This window comes from Acartia tonsa, chromosome 8, assembly GCF_053477335.1.
Source record: "Acartia tonsa isolate MP-2025a chromosome 8, ASM5347733v1, whole genome shotgun sequence".
Taxonomy (NCBI): Eukaryota; Metazoa; Arthropoda; class Copepoda; order Calanoida; family Acartiidae; genus Acartia; species Acartia tonsa.
In genome coordinates, this window is record NC_137267.1 from 41,108,941 (window position 1) to 41,130,403 (window position 21,463).

A 21,463-nucleotide genomic window follows, 5' to 3' on the forward strand; every position below is an offset into this window, starting at 1 on the left:
CCAAGACCGCATCAATACTAAAGATGTAAAATTAGTGCCTACTGCTGCTCTTTCAGGCGTTAGAGATTTGGAGTAAGAGTAGGGGGAGGGGGAAGCCTTAGCCCTAAATCAGGTATGCATGGTGGCCCTTGGCATGGTGCACTAGTGTTCGAAAAACACTGTAAGGTCATAGGTTGATTGAAAAGTCCTTGTGGACTAGCATTGTGTAGTAGCTCACTAGTGTATTAGTGGCGTTTGTTAATTGAACGACTAGGAGTCATGCTTGGATCCTAGGTTGCATTGAAAAGTCCCTAGGATTTGATGTGACTTCAGTCATTGCTGATTTCGCATTAATTGTCGCAATAATACCGTGACCGAAAAATCACGAAACCTTAACTCTCCACCCTTACGGTTAAAGTGTAAACCACCCACAAGTCCTAATTAAAGTGCCAAGGAAATTGATGGGAAGGATGAAACTCGAATCCGCGTCATACCAAAGACGTTAAAAATGGTACCTACCTGCTTTGTTCGGCACAGGACATCAAAAAAGTAGAGTAGGGGGAATGCCTTGGCCCCAAACAGGCGCAACTCGTTACCATGCACAGTTAGGATCTCCAACAAAGATCGTGCAATCAAAGGGTTCTGTACCACGGATATCAGGTGAAGGACCAAGAGTCTGTCCTTGAGTTGACAAGTTGACTGTTCAGTCCAAGTTCCAACTCACCCACACGACATTAACATCTATCTATCTAACTCTATCTTTCTTTTTTCTCTCTTTTCCACTCTCTTTCTCTCTCTCTCTCTCTCTCTTACTATCTCCCTCACTCACCTTAAGTGCCCCTAGAGGCTATGGGGAGAAGCCACATCTAACTTTTTTTTTATTTTTACTTATATTTTCTAGAAATACATATTCAATACATAAAACGACCAAGCTAATATTGCTTGATTCACTTCTACAAGAAACAAAATGAATTGAAAATGATTGCTAAAATCAAAATATATCTTCATGTCTTAGAATAGTGTATTTTTTTAAATATATTAGAAATCATGTTCATTTAAAATACAATAACAAATGTACAATATTCTTATTTCTGACGTCTTTGAATTGAATGTGTTTTTAAAACAAGGAGTAAAATGTGCATAAGTAGCGAAGCAAATAGGTGAACCCAGTAAAAGGGTCTGACTATGACGTCAGAAAAAATTAACAATTAACCAATGAGAGACCGCTATATATTTTACCATTGTGAATACTGGCTTCTCATTGGTTAATTGTTATTTTTTTCTGACGTCATAGTCCGACACTTTTACGAGGTTCAAATAGGTCTGCCAAGGATTTCAATTTGAATTAATGGTAATTAAATATTTTAAAAAGGGAACGTCCAAGAGGGGGGGTAAAGGGGTGATTGAACCCAAAAATTCTGAACTTTAAATTTTAAAGTTTTACCCCTCCGCCCCCCAAAAAAATTACATTGCAAGGATGTCCTTGCCTATATGAATAACCCCCCAAAATTAAAAGGCTTGGTATTCTCACTTTATTATTCAATTTAATTTTTAATTTTGAAGGTAAAACACATGAAAACATTAAATTATATAGGAGTTGTTCTTCTCTTTAAAGTTAGAGAGGGAATAAAGTATTAATAAATATTTGTCCATTCAAGGGGTGGGGGGGGGGGGGCCGGGGGGGCAGGGAACCAACTTTTTTGGTTATGCAAAAAATATTCTTTATTTTTAAGAACTAAAGACTTTGAACAATTGCAATAAATATTTTAGTTGGTATTGGGGGTGGTTGAAAAAACGTCATTTTTACATCCTAAAGTACAGTCACTAATACCTTCTGAGAAAATATTTGATATTAGACCATATCGAAGCTCTTTATAGTGCCTATAAAAAGGTTGGTTAAAGGAGTAGTTGCACGAAATGCATTTGAACTTAATTTAGTAAACCGCATATTTTTTTCCTGGTTAATTGGTTAAACTACATTTATATGGCATATATTTGAAAAAATTTCAATTTTCTACTACGTAGTTTTTAAAATATCAAGACTTAAAAATCGTCCTTTTAAATTGCATATATCACAAAAAGACGGTTTTCAAGTCTTGATATTTAAAAAACTACGTGGAAGAAAACTGAATTTCTTTCAAATATATGCTATAAAAATGTAGTTTAACCCATTAACTAGGCACGCTTGGTTTTTTATTAAATGAATAAGTTAGGGTACAATGTTTGGCACTTTCGATATAAGTAAATGATAATAAAAAACCCATAGAATGCGATAATAACTTCAGAAAAATCGAAGAAAATAGTTTTAATACTTAATTAACGTTTTTAAGTTTTTCTTCAAAAAGTTTAGATAAGATGCCTTTAAAAGTCGTCTATGATTTTGTCAGGGATAAAAATGTAACTTTAAAATAAGAATTACAACATATTTTTTCAATTAGTACAAAGTAAAATTTTGAACATTTTATTGATCAGTATATTTTTTAAAATGTGAAGTAGAAACCTGAATATTTTATCATGAAAATTGTGTTATGATTTGATTGTCTGCTAGATTACAAGAAAAAAGATACTGACAGTACTTGTTGGTTCTTTAAAAATAATTAGGTAGATTACTTTCAGAACCCCTCTTTTTGCAACGTTATTTCAATAGAACAGAGCCGTAGTCTTAGTGTACTCAATATCTAGACAGCCAACCATTGTTTTAGAATTGTTCAATTTTTTTAACTTCTGATAAAATAGAATTAATGGTATTTTTGTAAATATTATACCTCCAAGAAATGGCTATACTTCCCAATCATATGTTGTGTGATATTTAAGAGGAATTATTTTGATATAATGTCATTAAAATATTCGTTAAAAAAAGTGCTATTCTAGCTTATACTTTACATTTTAATGTGTATGATAATTCAAATAAAAGATAATGAAGATTTATATTATATTTAATTGTTATAATTATAAAGAAAAACCTGGAAACAGTAAAAAACTGACTTTATTTTATTGACGTAGGGAAAATTTTGTCAAATATTTGAATAAAAAAACACTATAAAACAAAATAAATTATTTTTAATATAGTCACAAAAAGGCTTAATGAGTTTAGGAAATATTTCATTCACTAATCATGTCATTTAAACTCTATTACACAGAATACATTGTAAAAAGATGTTCTCGTTTTAATTTTAAGTAATTTGAAATGCATTTTAATACCTTTTAATGATTTATTTTTTGAAACATCTTTTTATAAAATGTTATTGATTTTTGAAGTTATATGTTAAAATGTTTTTAAATTTTGTTAACATTTTGTTTTAAATGTAGAAAATTGGTAATTCTAAACATTCAAAAAATGATTTTATTAAATTTTCATCACTTAAATTGCATGTTTGATGAAATTTTCAACTGATAATTCAAGAAAAATCGTTTAAGTTTTATTATATTTTACTTTGAAATGTTAAAAAAATATAATTATTGTCAAAAATGTGGAAGTTATACTTTCCTCAAAAAAAGACCTAAAACATGCAAATTAACACGTGTAATGAGATTTTTTTTCTTTCAGGTTTAATTTTAAGTAATTATTGATATTTTTTGTAAAAAGGATTTTATATAAAAAGTTTTAAAACTCGAGTTATGTAGTGGTTCTAAAAAAGGTTGCGAATTTATGCAATTTTCTTGCAAAAAAAATTTTCTAGGATTTTAAAAATAGCAAAGGGTGTTATTAGACGTACTTACAGATACAATTGCAAAGTCATTTTGGCCAAACACTAAAATAAAGTTTTGACATCTGAGGGTCCAACCGTGTAGGAAAAAATATGCGGTTCACTAAATTAAGTTCAAATGTATTTCGTGCAACTACCCCTTTAGAAACTTTTAGTCGAAAAAATCCCGAATGACGTCATATTATATTAATGGACTATCCTTTCCTCCCCTAAGTATACACGCACTCAATACTAATTCGAGTGCACGCCCTTGAGAATGTTTGCCATAATACACAGGGACCCTAAGGTATAAGACAATGGAAGATAAACCAATATACATCCTCAATAATTATGCACAAAACTACCCTTTCTTTCTAAAACAATAATTGGTTGAAACGTTTTGACACTCAACTTAATGGACCAACCGATCAAATTTCAATGCAAATCCCCAAAGTTATTAAGTCAACGAACAAGAAAACGTTAGTATAAAACTTTGGGGACTAGTGTAATAAACAGCCTAATGTTCCCTCTCTCTCTCTGCGCGTTACAAAGTTATTATTGATGAATATTGATGATTGAAAAATTTGAAAATATTATCGAAATAAATTCACATTTTTCATTCACGCTTTATGCTAAATTTAAACTGTCCCCACACACAGGACAGTTTTAAATCGGGGATGATGTGGGTATTGGACTTTATTTGAATTGGTACCCAAAGTTTAATAAATAATTTTTATTATTAGTTGGCCCTAAATTTTTGGGTACCTCATAAAAATTTTGTTGGTTCAAAACAAAAAGTGTCAAAACTTGGAAAGTAAATTAAATTATTTTAGAATTGTCCTATTGAGTTGAAACTTAGACTAGTGATTCCTTTACGACGTAAGTAAGTAATTATTCAATTTTAAGGACGTTTTTGGCTTTTACTCAATTTCTAAAATATTGATTCCTAGGACAAATAGACATAACATTAAAAGTGAAGCATCTCTAAAATCGGTTGAATATTTGTATTTCCATTTGTAATAAGCATCGATCATGTAATTTTCAATATAATGCATGTTTGCTATATATTTGTAAATGTTAGTTGTCTAACCATCTAATTAGTTAAGCTTCGCTTTTATCGATGCAGTCATCCTTGTTTATTCTAGACTCATAAACATGCATGTAACAATACATATATGTGAGAATTTTTTAATGGCTCGGAAATAAGATTCAATTTAAAGTTAATTCAATAAATGACTTAATTTTGGTATATGCTTTACGTGTTTTTTTAGTAGCGAAGCTACTCTAAAATTTAAAATGTCCGTCCGTCTCTCCGTGGAAACGGGGGAAACGTGTTTTTATCGGCTCCTATAAATGATAGAGAGTTAATGTTTTCAGAGATTAATTATGTTAATATTCTCTAAGTTAATTAAGTTTCATTAAGATTCGTCAATTGGTTGGGGTGCTAGATCGATTCTTACATTTTTTAAGTTTTTATGATTTTCTCAACTCTATTTCAAGATAGACGGCTGAAATTTCAGGGATTGAATACTGTCATATTCTGCATACTTTTATGAAGTTTTATCGAGATTTGATTATTGGTTGGGGTGCTAGTTCGATTCCTAGACTTTTAGGTTTTCATGATTTTCTTTACTCCTATTCGAGATAGAAGGCTGATATTTTTAGGGATTAAATAAGTTAACAGTATACTTATCCCCACAAAGTTTCATTAAGGTTTGCTCTTTAGTTGAGCTGCTAGATCGATTCCTAGATTTTCACGTTATAAATCTTACAATGTTTCGTGATTTTTTAGTTTAATGTTTTTTTATGGAACTGATCTATTGTTCATTTTTTCCGGATATCCATCAATAATTTTTGAGCTTCGCTACTTATGGATGTTTTCATACTTGTTTAAATAATGAACACTTTTTTTGTAGGGTTTGTCGGCCCGTTCTTCTTTTCAATAATAGAAACGTTCTATTTACATATTCACGACATAATGATATTCTAAATGATGCTATAACAACTCCATTTTTTGGTAGGATGTAAAATTCAAGGACCAACGTAGGAGTGACAAACGTCGGAGTAGATAAACGGAGGGATGTCTAAAATATACATACAGGTTAGGTTAGGTTAAGATAGAAATATACAAATAAGCCCCCCTCAGGGGTTAGGCATTTAAAATCCTATAAGAAGGTTTTAAATAGGTCGGGTTAGGTTAAGTTACTGCTCCAACGTTTGTCCACTCCAACTTTTGTCACCCCTGCGATATTCCTATGACCGATTCTAAAGCTTAATTAAGGCATTACAAAATACTTTTCACAGAAAGTACTTCGCATAAATTGATATTCTCGCCCTTGTTAATAGAAAATATGTCTGTTTTCAATTTAATATATCTATATGCTTCATTTGCCTTTAACAAAGGTACTTTATGAACATACTTGCGGCTGCGCTCCTAGCATCGGTGATCAAATGGGATAGGGCTGGAAATTATCCTGTGACCTATATAGAGAAATAGAAAAAGCTTTCCTAAAATTTGGAACTAAATTATTGACGGGCAGACAAAAAAAAACTTTTAATCTATTTAGTTATTAAAATACTTCAATATTAAACTATTTGTGTACATATTTAGTAAATATTATAAGAAGAGCTACTTTTTCGATAGGATTTGTCCGCTTGTAAAAAAAAAACTCACTTACTTCTAGCTCTTTCTCTCTTTCTTTCACACCCTCTCTCTCTCTCTCTCTCTCTCTCTCTCTCTCTCTCTCTCTCTCTCTCTCTCTCTCTCTCTCTCTCTCTCTCTCTCTCTCTCTATCTATCTATCTATCTATCTATCTATCTTTCTTTCTATCTATTTATTTACATATTCATCTTTAGAAGAATTCATATCAAGAACTATATCTATCTATCCAATATTTAACACTTCATTTAACTTAAACAAGACGTTATCTATTTAATAACTGGTTCTAAATTTAACTGTTACAAAAATATGAAAATACAGTAGCTCTAGCTATACAAGACTGTAATCCAACTGTCCTATAATAGAATTTTATAACTCTAGGCACATTTTTAAAGCAGCCGTTATGAGGAAATTTTTAAAAGTTATTCACAATACAAATTAACTTGATGTTGTCCGTCCGTCCGTCTGTCTGTCCGTCCCTTAAGATCTCGGTAACCACTGAAACACTGAACCACTCTTCAGGGAATATACCTAATGTTCCTGTGGTAGTTTTAGGCTATTTTCTTGGGGGTTGGGACATCCACAACAAAAACAAAAAAATCTCTTCCCCATTTTTTTGCAGTAAATATTTTTATAGTTACTTAGTTTTTTTTAATATCCTCTTGGGGCAAAGCATGGCATTACCGACGACAGACAAAAGAAAAAAAGTTAGTTATACTATAGATACCAATTAGACTTATAAATCTTCAAAACATCTATTAGTTCTCTATTATTAATAGCAACCGATCATCCTTCCACTGCACTGTATCAGTACGAACGAACAGACAAAGTAGGTTATAGAGCATTTTTTTTAGCTTTTCAAATTTTTGGGGGAGTAGAAAATTATGACATGTGAAGTAAATGATAAATTTATTGTCCGTGAAAATTATAATTTTTCGCCACATTTTAACTCAATAGTAACACTACTCAATAAAGTCATATTGAGGTAAAAAAAAAGGACACTATAAAAGTAATTTTTTGTTAATGATTTAAAAACTTATATTAGCTAAAAAGCAAATACAAAGAAACCTTGTATCTTAAGAGATAAGACTATGGACGATAGATTGATGTACATCCCAACTGATAATAAACTTAATTATCTCTTCCTCTTGGCAACTAATCAAGTTTAGATAAAAGTACTCAAAGTTTATAGGCCAACTAATGTGTCAATAGAACTTCGGGTACTAGCATATTTTACAGTTCAATGTCCCTTGCCTGTGTCCCTCTGATTTCTAACAATCAGAAGTGGATTCTTTTTAAAAAATTGCCCCACTAATCGCTTAGTGGGGCAAAATTGTTTTCGTGAAAAATCCTCCAAAATCACATTAAAAATCCACAAAAATTAAACAAAATCTTATGTTAATAACTCTTCTATGATTTTGTTTAACTTTTGTAGATTTTTAATGTGATTTTGGTGATTTTTCACGAAAACAATTTATGCTATTTTCAGAACTCCTAGAGGATAGGGACGAAGGATCTAAAGTAAAATAAATTAAAATCTAAGAGTGTCCTGATATGAAAGTACCCATAAAAATATATTGACAGGCATATTAGAACTCAGGCAGGGAGGGGTCATTGCGCTAAAATTATACTAGTAGCCAAACTGTATATCATGTTCTTTTTGTTTGACTTATAATTTCCATCTACAAGGAGTATATTTTAAGTCCATTGTCTTATCCATTAAGATCACTCATATTAGAACTTCTTGATGATTTCTATAATTCATTAACCCCTTACTGAGACAGTATAAATACTGTAACTGTTAGCTTGTAAAACTGGTGTGATAATACAATTATAGTATACCTGAAGTACTAGTTTAAATAACAAAGAACTCTTTATTGTTACTTAGCACATGGTAAATATAGTACATAGTCATATTTTTAAAAGCGAAGCTTTTCTATAATTAGGGTCAGTGCTTCGCTTTTATGGATGTTGTCATCCTTGTTAACAAGGACAATTATGTACATAGTTCAAACAAAATGCATGAATTTTTTTTTTTTGGTTTTTCAAATCTGCCATTAAACAATACTATTAAATTTATTAAATACCTATATTTGCAACAACTTTTACTACACAGAAACTCCCAATTTTTAATAACAACAAAATCCCTGCCCCTCTCGGAGAGCCTCGAACCCACGACATACGGATAAGGAAACCAACATTCTATAAATGAGCTATATTGGAGACCAATTATCAGTTGTGAAAATAGACAATGTATACAAAAACTTATTTCTTATAGTATACTTTAAAATTTCACATTCTTCCATGTCTGTCATCATAGCTCAGGGGTAGAGATGAGGTTTCATTCAGAGGGTTTTCAGTTCAAAACTACCCAAACACCAAATTTAATTTTCACTGTCTGAGATAATAAGTAATAAAATATTTTTAATCATTTACATTATACATTATACAGTCAGTTGAAATATTAAAATATTTTTTTAATTTGTTTTTGGTGAGATTCGATCTTGCATCCGTTAAACCAAATATCAGTGGTAAAACAAATTATTTTCTCACCAAACCTCCAAATCTCTACAGGGGTATGCATGTTTTGTAGATTTATTGTTTTAGTCTTACTGTAAATGCCAAAATATATAAGATTGAAAAAAATATTTTTTCAGTGGTGTGTCTTGAACCACCATCCTTGACATCTGAAATCTGATGCCTTAACCAAAAGATCTAATCTAGCATGAGACATATGTGAGTGTTCAACAGTCTTATTTTAAATGCCAAAGTATATGATATTGAAAATAATATTGTTTCAGTGGTGTGTCTTGAACCACCATCCTTGACATCTGAAACCTGTTGTCTTAACCAAAAGAGCTAATTTAGCATGAGGCATATGTGAATGTTCAACAGTCTTATTTTAAATGCCAAAGTATATAATATTGAAAATTATATTGTTTCAGTGGTGTGTCTTGAACCACCATCCTTGACATCTGAAACCTGTTGTCTTAACCAAAAGACATAATTTAGCATGAGACATATCTGAGTGTTCAACAGTCTTATTTTAAATGCCTAAGCATATAATATTGAAAATTATATTGTTTCAGTGGTGTGTCTTGAAACACCCTCCTTGACATTTGAAACCTGTTGCCTTAACCAAAAGAGCTAATTTAGCATGAGACATATCTAAGAGTTCAACAGTCTTATTTAAATGCCAAAGTATATAATATTGAAAACTAGAAATGCCTGGATGTACCATCCAGGTTTAGATAAATTAGTGAAAATTATTGTTTCCTTCTGTTATAATACATTATTGATATTGCATCTTTTAGTTATTCTTTCATAGCTTAGTGGTATGATATGAGAGAATGGGGTATGAAGATCAGTGGTTCAATTCTTGTTGTCAAGATAAACATTTTTTATTTCCTTTAAAAAAAATTGAATTTTTTATTAAATAAATAAAATAAAACTAAAACTAATTTTGAAAAGTCACTTAAAATCTTTAAAAAAGCAATTTAAAAAAAAATGTTGCCAAGCCTCGAACCGGCTTCCTTGGCCCTAAATATTCTAAAGAATATTTATTTTTATGACATTGTAAACAATATCGGTAGTTAATAAAATAAAACTAATTTTGAAGTCCCTTAATATCTTTAAAAAGGTAATTAAAAAAAAATTATCGCCAAGCCTCGAACCGACTTCCATGGCCCTAAATATTTTAAAGAATACTTTATATGAATTGTTTAAATTAATGGTTTTATTAAAGCTTTCCTCTTTAGCTCAGAGGATAAGTTTTATTGTTAATATTTTATCCAAGCAGTCTGAAGCACCTAAGATCGAAACCACCTCGGGTATTTAAAAAATATTTTTATCTTTATAGAGAGAGAGAAAGAGAAAGAAAGATATTGTTGTGTGGAGGGGGGAGGGGGGGGGGTAATTTTTTCCCAGAACGATTTCTCTTGGGTGGGTGGTGTTACCCTCTTCCAAAATAGTTAGAAACCTTCCCAGAACCTATCATAAGCTATCCTGTAAAGGAGAACCATATGGGTTCAGGGGTTAGTGAGATCCTTTGTCACAAACAAACAGACAGACAAATAAACATTCTGTTACTTTATTATATGGATGATAGCTTTAATAGTTTATTATACATGCGGGCAATGGAACTGGAATTCTTGATAAGTTACGTGGGGGGTTTTGAACCGGCGACCTATAAGCTTTAAGGGATACTTAATATTATAGGAGGAAAGAGAGAGAGAGAGAGAGAGAGAGAGAGAGAGAGAGAGAGAGAGAGAGAGAGAGAGAGAGAGAGAGAGAGAGAGAGAGAGAGAGAGAGAGAGAGAGAGAGAGAGAGAAAGAAAGAGAGAGAGAGAGAGAGAGAGAGAGAGAGAGAAATTCGTAGGTTGCGTAATTTTCAATCATCAGCGACCGTTTAAACGGATATAAAAATCAAAATTTTATAAAGTAACAGGATATTTGTCTGTGTGTTTGTATGTTTGGAGGGTAGGGCGAGTAATATAATAGTTATTTAAAGCATCGTATTATTAACTATTATTATATAACACTGGCTTTAATCTGAAATGATTGTGCATTTTTATATTCATAGAAAACTGGATATAATAAGATGTTAAATATATTTTTCAGTCTGTTATGTTAAACAAAAAAAAAATTTGAAAATTAATGTCCCTGCCTGGAATCGATCTTGGAAAACCATGACCTTAGCCTTACACCGTACCCCTGTGCCACAAAAGCTGCATTAATAACAAACAAAAATTTGTCACATTTTAACAACCCAAAACAAAATTAATAATAAGGATTAATCAACCCTTCTTTTTCTTCCATTGTTCTTTCCTTGAACTTTCCTTGAATATTAATATTTTTCTTCCATTGTCTTTTACCCTACTATTAATCTTTTTCTTCCATTTTCCAATCCCCGACTATTAATCTCTGAATATTATAAGAGGGGATAAAAATTGAAATTATTATAATAGCTAAAACTATTACGCCGATATTAAATTACACCAAATTTTTGTTGTATACTATAAGACATAATTTTTTTATACATTTTCTAATTTTATGTACGATTCTTGGTGTTCTCCATAGCTCAGTGGGAAAGTGGTGGTGTCTGGTTATCATGATCGGGCGTTCAATTCCCGGATTTGATTTTTTTTTTTTTTTTCAGTTCGTTTCCTTGTCTACCTTACGAAAAACAAATTTAAAAAAATAGCTTTTTGATATTTTAAGTGACTGTTATTACAATGTAAATAAGTAAACTTTTACCAAATATTACTTATTATATCAGAGAGTGAAAATGATATTTAGTGTTTGGGTAGTTTCAAACTGACAACCTTCCGACTTGAATCGAACAAAAAAATATTTGAATTAGTCTTAGTTAAAGATTATCACGAAACCTCCGTACCTAAAAATTTGTATTTTGTAGATTTGTAATTTTTTTTTTAATTTGATTCTTTAGGTTATATTTAGCTTTTTTTTTGTTCAAAAACTTGTCTAAATTTTTTAATCTTCAAAATACATATACCCCAATTATCAATAAACCTCGATACTCAAAGAGAGTATATCACGAAACCTCCGTACCTAAAAATTTGTATTTGGAGGTTTCGTGAATAAAACTTCGAGGTTTCGTGAATCATACTATTTTTACTACCTTATCTATTTTTACTTCCAATCTTTGAAGTTGCATATAGCTTATGTATAGAATGTGTGACTTCTTATCTGGCTAACCCAGGTTCGAATCCCGTCCGAGAGGGCCACCGATTTTGTAAATGTTAAAAATTGGAAGATTTCATTAAATAAAAGTTGTCGCAAATATAGGTATTAAATAATATTGTTTCAGTGGTGTGTCTTGAACCACCATCTTTGACATCTGAAACCTGTTGCCTTAACCAAAAGAGCTAATTTAGCATGAGACATATGTTTGTGTTCAACAGTCTTATTTTAAATGCCAAAGTATATAATATTGAAAATTATATTGTTTCAGTGGTGTGTCTTGAAACACCATCCTTGACATCTGAAACCTGTTGTCTTAACCAAAAGAGCTAATTTAGCATGAGACATATGTGATTTTTCAACAGTCTTATTTTAAATGCCAAAGTATATAATATTGAAAATTATATTGTTCCAGTGGTGTGTCTTGAATCACCATCCTTGACATCTGAAACCTGTTGTCTTAACCAAAAGAGCTAATTTAGCATGAGATAAATGTTCTTGTGTTCAACAGTCTTATTTTAAATGCCAAAGTATATAATATTGAAAATTATATTGTTTCAGTGGTGTGTCTTGAACCACCATCCTTGACATCTGAAACCTGTTGCCTTAACCAAAAGAGCTAATTTAGCATGAGACATATGTGAGTTTTCAACAGTCTTATTTTAAATGCCAAAGTATATAATATTGAAAATAATATTGTTTCAGTGGTGTGTCTTGAACCACCATCCTTGACATCTGAAACCTGTTGTCTTAACCAAAAGAGCTAATTTAGCATGAGGCATATGTGAATGTTCAACAGTCTTATTTTAAATGCCAAAGTATATAATATTGAAAATTATATTGTTTCAGTGGTGTGTCTTGAACCACCATCCTTGACATCTGAAACCTGTTGTCTTAACCAAAAGACATAATTTAGCATGAGACATATCTGAGTGTTCAACAGTCTTATTTTAAATGCCTAAGCATATAATATTGAAAATTATATTGTTTCAGTGGTGTGTCTTGAAACACCCTCCTTGACATTTGAAACCTGTTGCCTTAACCAAAAGAGCTAATTTAGCATGAGACATATCTGAGAGTTCAACAGTCTTATTTAAATGCCAAAGTATATAATATTGAAAATAATATTGTTTCAGTGGTGTGTCTTGAACCACCATCTTTGACATCTGAAACCTGTTGCCTTAACCAAAAGAGCTAATTTAGCATGAGACATATGTTTGTGTTCAACAGTCTTATTTTAAATGCCAAAGTATATAATATTGAAAATTATATTGTTTCAGTGGTGTGTCTTGAAACACCATCCTTGACATCTGAAACCTGTTGTCTTAACCAAAAGAGCTAATTTAGCATGAGACATATGTGATTTTTCAACAGTCTTATTTTAAATGCCAAAGTATATAATATTGAAAATTATATTGTTCCAGTGGTGTGTCTTGAATCACCATCCTTGACATCTGAAACCTGTTGTCTTAACCAAAAGAGCTAATTTAGCATGAGATAAATGTTCTTGTGTTCAACAGTCTTATTTTAAATGCCAAAGTATATAATATTGAAAATTATATTGTTTCAGTGGTGTGTCTTGAACCACCATCCTTGACATCTAAAACCTGTTGCCTTAACCAAAATAGCTAATTTAGCATGAGACTTATGTGTGTTTTCAACAGTCCTATTTTAAATGCCAAAGTATATAATATTGAAAATTATATTGTTCCAGTGGTGTGTCTTGAATCACCATCCTTGACATCTGAAACCTGTTGCCTTAACCAAAAGAGCTAATTTAGCATGAGACAAATCTTTGTGTTCAACAGTCTTATTTTAAATGTTAAAGTATATAATATTGAAAATTATATTGTTTCAGTGGTGTGTTTTGAACCACCATCCTTGACATCTGAAACCTGTTGCCTTAACCAAAAGAGCTAATTTAGCATGAGACATATCTGAGAGTTCAATAGTCTTATTTTAAATGCCAAAGTATATAATATTGAAAATTATATTGTTTCAGTGGTGTGTCTTGAACCACCATCCTTGACATCTGAAACCTGTTGTCTTAACCAAAAGAGCTAATTTAGCATGAGACATATGTGAGTGTTCAACAGTCTTATTTTAAGTGCCAAAGTATATAATATTGAAAATATATTGTTTTAGTGATGTGTCTTGAACCACCCTCCTTGACATCTGAAATCTGACGCCTTAAGCAAAAGAGCTATTTCATCATGAGAAATATGTATGTTTTCAACAGTCTCATTTTAAATGTCAAAGTATAAGACGTAAATATATGTTTTATAGTCTCGATTTAAATGCCAAAGTATATAACCTTGAAAAAAATATTGTTTCAGCTGTGGGTCTCGAACCACCCTCCTTGACATCTGAAATCTGATGTCTTAACCAAAAGAGCTATTTCAGCATGAAACATATATATATATATGTTTTACAGTCTTTTTTTAAATGCCAATGTATATAAGATTGAAAATAATATTGTTTCAATGGTGGGTCTTGAACCACCATCCTAGACATCTGAAACCTGATGCCTTAACCAAAAGAGCTATTTCATTATGAGAAATATGTATTTGTTCAACAGTCTTATTTTAAATGTCAAAGTATTTAAGATTGAACAAAATATTGTTTCAGTGGTGGGTCCTGAACCACACCAGTTGAAACTTGATATCTGAAACCTAATGCCTTAACCAAAAGAGCCATATAATCATAAGACATATATATATGTTTTATAGTTTCAGTTTAAATGCCAAAGTATACAAGATTGAAATAAAATATTTCCCCTTGCCCTCACCTTTCTTTTCCTTCTCTGCATTAACACAGCATTCTTTTTATAAGAACCTACCTCTGTTTATGTTACAACATGTTGTGATGAACACAACATGTTTTCAAAAACATATTTGATTTAAATATAAAGAGAGAGTGAAATAAAGTGTATGAATTAAATTTCAGTTTATAAAGGTTAGTAAATTAAATTTTAAATGGGTTATTAAATCATGCCAATACATTATAAAGATTTTAAGAAATGTAAAATAAATTTGGGCAAGTATTTTCCAAGAAAATTATCTTATCTTAAAATTTTTTTTCTATATTTTCTATTTATAGGGTGAAAACAAAATTGTTCTATAAGATCATAATAGGTAACTAGCCAATAGCGAGATAGTTATATCGAGCCAACTCTAGTATCAATATATCTTTATGTAAAATAACAGGTTATCAGTGGCTCTAGGTCTCGCTAGCCTCGGGGCCGCTAAGGTTCTCCTTTGCAATGAAGCTGTTTATAGACTAAGGTTTATAAGTGACACAACCAAATCTTTCCCGATTTTGTATAATTTTTGAGGAACACGATTCCAGTGACGTCATATTTTTCTTTCCCGAAAAAGGGAAGGGGGGAAGAAAATCTCTTCAAAAGAGATGGGGAAAACCCCATTTTCTCCCATCTCTTTTTTTCTTCCCCCCTTTCCCTTTTTGGGAAAGAAAAATATGACGTCACTGGAATCGTGTTCCTCAAAAATTATACAAAGTCGGGAAAGATTGGGTTGTGTCTTTATAAGTATACTAGCGGCTTCGCCCCTAGCCTCTAGGGGCTTTGCCCCAAGAGGTTTGATCAAACCAATTTTTCGAACACAATAATAGTGTCTGACTGATTATGACGTAACAAAAAAAATTAGCCAATGAGAGGCCACTATAAATTTTACCACTGGTCAATAACGGCCTCTCATTGGCTAATTTTTTTTGTTACGTCATAACAGTCAGACACTATTACTGTGTTCCAATTTTTCGTATTTTAGATCTAAAAGAAAATTTAAAAAAAAAAATTTGGGGGGGGGTAATTTTTTTTTTTTGGGGGGGGGGTGGTCGACCCCACTATTTTAATTTTAGTTTTAAAAAGAAATTTTTTTATTTGGGGGGGGTATTTTTTATTTTTAGGGGGGTTGGGGGTGTCCCACCCCCCAAGAAAATAGTTAAAAACCTTCCCGGGAACTATGAGAAGCTACCCTGTTAAGGAGAACCCGATCGGTTCAGCGGTTAACGAGATCCTTCGCTACAAACAAACAGACAGACAGACAGACAGACATCGTTCTACTTTGTATTATAGATACTAGCGGCTTCGCCCCTAGCCTCTAGGGGCTTTGCCCCAAGAGGTTTAATCAAACCAATTTTTCGTATTTTAGATTTTATAAAAAAAAATTTTGGGGGGGGGGGGAATTTTTTTTTTTTGGGGGGGGGGGGGGTAGTCGATCCCACTATTTTAATTTTAGTTTTAAAAAGAAAAATTTTTTTGGGGGGGGGGATTTTTCATTTTTTGGGGGGGTTGGGGGTGTCCCACCCCCCAAGAAAATAGTTAAAAACCTTCCCGGGACCTATGAGAAACTACCGTTTATTAAGATCTTAGGCTTCAGACATATAAAAACCGTAATAATATTTATAATAAGATAGACAGAAATATATTTGTAAAAATGAATATATCAGTTATTCTTATTTTAAGTAACAGGATCTCTGTGTGTCTGTATCTTAAGGTCTCGCAAACCGCTGGCCTGATCAGTGGCGTGCAAAGCACTTTGTCTAGGGGGGGGCATTTTGAAGATTTTGTTAAATTTTGCCCCCCCCTAAATCAAAGTGCCCCGGGGGGGCACTTTGCTTTAGGGGGGGGCATTTTGATTATATATACTAATTTTAAATAAGGGCGTTATAAGGGGTGGGATTATTTGATTATGGGCCTCCTAGTCCTTATCCCTTCTTCCCCATCCCTTCCCCCATCCCTATTTCCCATTTATATCCCCCACCTCCTCCCCCCCATCTCTTCCCCCCCTCATCTCTTCCCCCCCCCCATCTCTTCTCCCCCACCCCTTCTCCCCACCCTGCAATGACCGAAGGGAAGGGAGCTAGAAAGCATCTTCGAAAAAAATAGTATAGAAGATAAATTAAGATTAATGACAACATCTTTAAGTAGCAAAGCACAAAAAATCATTAATAAGAATACAGACAAGTAGATTTAAAGAGCATCTGTTGAAATAAATATATATATTAGAGAGAAAAAGTCACAAATCTTTTTTCCTGTATGTTGTGTGATGACAGTCAAAGTAAATTACATACTGGATGCTCGAATCAGCGAGAAATTTTATTTTTTTTAATATTATAATCCACAAAAAAATCTATTGTACCATAAAAACCAAAGATAAAATGAACTGTGTAAAAAATTAAAAAAAATTACTTGTCCTTTCATTGTGATAAAAAGCAGAAACCATTTGGAAAGGCGCGAAGCGCAATTTTTTTTCTTCAAATATGCAGGGAGGAGGGGTTTTTGGGCTATTTATCACAGTAGTCCCCAATATTTCATAGCAGGAAACCATTTGAAAGGGCGCGAAGCGCAAATTTTTTTCTTCAAATATGCAGGGAGGGAGTGGTTTTTGGGCTATTTATTACACTAGTCCCCAAAATTTCATAGCAGAAACCATTTGGAAGGGCGCGAAGCGCAAATTTTTTTCTTCAAATATGCAGGGAGGGAGAGGTTTTGGGCTATTTATTACACTAGTCCCCAATATTTCATAGCAGAAACCATTTGGAAGGGAGCGAAGCGCAAATTTTTTTCTTCAAATATGCAGGGAGGGAGGGGTTTTTGGGCTATTTATTACACTAGTCCCCAATATTTCATATAAAATTTTCTTATTCGTTGGCTCAACAACTTTGGGGACTTTAATGGAATTTTGATTGGTTTGTTAATTAAGTCGAGTTTCCATACATTTCATCCACTAATTGTAATCTATATAAGGTAATTTTGTGTATCATCATTGGGGATGTACAAAATTTCTTTGGTAAAAAGTTTATATTATACAAAATAAAATACTTCCTATAACCTGGTTTGTTATGTTCAGTGAAAAAAGATTATAACCTAATTTCTACACTAATTAAAAAATTTGGTAAGGTTAAATGAATAGTAACTGTCTGTTTGGCGCGAAGCGCCAAAATTTTTTTTTTGAGTATTTCTTGATCTTTTTTTATGGAAACTGGGATAGTTTTGCTTTCTGTAGGGTAGGGGGCAAAAAGGGGCATTTTTGTTGACCAGGGGGGGGCAAAATGGGGCATTTTTTAACATTTAGGGGGGGGCAGGGGGGGCGGTTGCTAGGGGGGGGCAGGGGGGGGCGTTTTGGTCGCTAGGGGGGGGCGATTGCCCCAAATGCCCCCTTCGGTTCGCACGCCACTGGGCCTGATATCGTCTATTTTTATAGAGGCGTAGCCGCTATAGATAGATAAATAAAAATATATTTGCTGTCAGAATAAACGTCCAAATTCTCCCACCCACCCTTCAATCATTTTACTTCAATCCTAAATTTAAACTGTGTCTGTAATGTGACACCATAATATCAGGCTGAACAGGTCTTAAAGTCCACTGTAATTTTTATGTATCTTATTACCTTAGGAATCACTGATAACCCAAATGTGGACAGCTCGTGTTTGAGATGTTTCTACAAAGTGACAAATAAAGATCTCTATATTAAAGCAAAAAAATGTCTTTCTTTAAGTTTGTATGTCAGCTTAGATTTAGCGAACGGTTGAACCGATTGTTTTTGGAAAGTTTTATATTGATCCAGGACAGCTTTTAAACCTTTAAGCGGGTAGTAAGACAACACTTCATATTAGTCAACCTGAAGCTGTCATTCGTTGACAATTTAATATTTAAGTTGATTTATGATTGGTTATTTAACGTAGCAGAGTCTAAACATTTACACCAATAATATATCCCAAAAAAAGAATGATTTACTAATATATCGTGTTTTGTACTATCTCGTAAGAATTTTGGTTAGAGTGTCCTGTCACCACGTAAAGGTATTCCCCAGAAAGAGCGTTCACACAAAAGCATTAGATATGGATGTAAGACTACAAGAAGAAATACTTACAATTCAAGATAAGAAATATATTTTAGATACATACCCTCTAAATCAGCCAATAGGAAAACAGTGGAGGTACAATCCGACCATAGGATTGGTTATCTATATTGGGGGAGGGTACCACAACCCTCTCAAGAAAAAGAAGTAAAATAATTTTTAGGGGGATCATTTTTTTCCAAGTGCCTCCATATAAGAATAAAAACAGGAAAATTAAAAGGATAACATAAGAATAGATTAGATGAATAGATATAATTTTATCATTTTCACACAATGAAGGAGGGCGTTCACCAAAAATGCGTGAAAAATTAAATTAATTCAATAAGATTATAAACATCCAATGTATACAAGAATGACGACTAAGGACGTGCACGAGAAGAGGTGACCCCCATGCCTAAAACCCTAAAACTATGGTGTCATTACACGAAATTTAGCAAATCGGTGTTCATTGTCATTGAAGACTAAACCCCCCTCCCCCTCCCCCCCAAGAAACAATAGAGACCTTAATTAACGACCTTTCCATCTGCCCCCCAAATATTATATGAGATTTATTTCGCTTGTTGGATATACCTTATTTAAATCTTCAAAATTGGTAATTTTGTTGAGGATTTATATTATCTATCGTCCATGTTCTTATCCCTAAGATCCCTGACAAATACATATAGTGAGGCAACCCCTTCCCTGCAGGGCTCCACCCCCATACCCCCCCCCCTTCTCTTACCTAAAAAGCTTACATGGTATGAGTATAATATATCACAGATTTATTAATCATCAATTCTCTTATCCCTAAGATCCTTGACAAATACATATATTGAGGCTGCCCCTCCCCTTCAGAGCCCCACCCCATCTCCCCCCCCCCCCATCCCTTACCTAAAAAGCTGACATGGTATGAGTATAATATATCACAGATTTATTAATCATCAATTGTCTTATCCCTAAGATCCCTGACAAATACATATATTGAGGCAACCCCTCCCCTGCAGGCCCCAACCCATCTCCCCCCCCCCCCCCAATCCCGTACCTAAAAAGCTAACATGGTATGAGTATAATATATCACAGATTTATTAATCATCAATTGTCTTATCCCTAAGATCCCTGACAAATACATATATTGAGGCAACCCCTCCCCTGCAGGCCCCACCCCATCTTCCCCCCCCCCCCCAATCCCGTACCTAAAAAGCTGACATGGTATGAGTATAATACAGTATACGTTACAAAAAATGACCGGTCTTTAAAATGCTATTGCCCCCCTTCTAGTAAAGTTTTAACAATATTTTTTGTGTGTGTGCTCTTTATACATATGTATGCTTGTGTTTGTTGCGGTCAATGAGATTAAAGAACATTTACCAACATTTTGCAGGCTATAAAAGAAGATATTAAAAATGTCAAAAATCAACCAATTATGTATTTTGAGTGAATTTTTTCATACCTCTACCGAAACGGTCTCACTAAAAGTTGTCTCAGCGCCTTGATATTTGAGATATCAAGTTACCAAGCTAGGATAGTACACTGAGATACCATAGTGAGAGGGTAAAGAAGACTAAACTCCAATATCTCAACCCTAGCTCCACTTTTAGCGAGCTAAAGTCAATCCAAAGACTCATACCTGGAATCCTGAAAATCGAAAATCGAAAATGTCTCGATTCAAGCCTATTAGGGGCTCTAAGGGTACTCTAAAGTGATTTTAGACTATGAGTTCAAATTGTAACTGCTTTTTTATTCCTTATGCCATTACCAAAAAGCTAAAGAACTTTTTTCTAGCCCTTCTGTGGGCTGAGATCTGAAAATTGGGTACCCTGGGCACAAAGCCCAAATTTCATCGATTTTGTGTTCTTGTATGAGAGCTATGAAGCTGAGTAAGGTGTCTATAGAAGCAGAATTTTATGCTTGAGATAAAACTCTGAATAACGCCTAGGCTAAAATTAATTTTACTATGTGATTTTTGGGCTTAAGTAGAATTTACTTTAAAAAATAAGGGTCTGAATTTTTTCATTTTGAATAATTTCTTTTATAGTCTACTAAATGTCGGAAAATGTTCTTTAGTCTAATTGATTGATACAAACATCATCATACATGTATATAAAGATCACACACACACACATAAAATAGGGTTACAACTTCATTACAGGGGGGTCTAGGGGTCTTTAAAGACCGGTCATTTTTTGTAACGTATACTGTATATCACAGATTTATTAATCACCAATTGTCTTATCCCTGACAAATACATATATTGAGGCAACCCCTCCCCTGCAGGGCCCCATCCCATCTCCCCCCCCCCCCTTCTCCCTTACCTAAAAAGCTGACATGGTATGAGTATAATATATCACAGATTTATTAATCATCAATTGTCTTATCCCTGACAAATACATATATTGAGGCAACCTCTCCCCTGCAGGGCTCCACCCTATCTTCCCCCCCCCCTCCCTTACCTAAAAAGCTGACATGGTATGAGTATAATATATCACAGATTTATTAATCATCAATTGTCTTATCCCTAAGATCCCTGACAAATACATATATCGAAGCAACCCCTCCCCTTCAGGGCCCCACCCCAC

The 21,463-nt window shown here is 33.1% G+C and overlaps 1 protein-coding gene across 8 annotated transcripts in view; it reads left to right on the top strand.

The window, feature by feature from the left end:
- The first annotated feature begins 901 nt into the window (after positions 1-901).
- The window catches only part of LOC145326964 (uncharacterized), a 134,046-nt gene continuing 113,484 nt past the window's right edge, over positions 902-21,463 (top strand). For all 8 annotated transcript variants that reach the window (XM_080170419.1, XM_080170420.1, XM_080170421.1 and 5 more), the window contains exon 1: positions 902-939. The gene's annotated coding sequence lies outside the window, so the exon portion shown is untranslated. The remainder of the gene's footprint in view (positions 940-21,463) is intronic.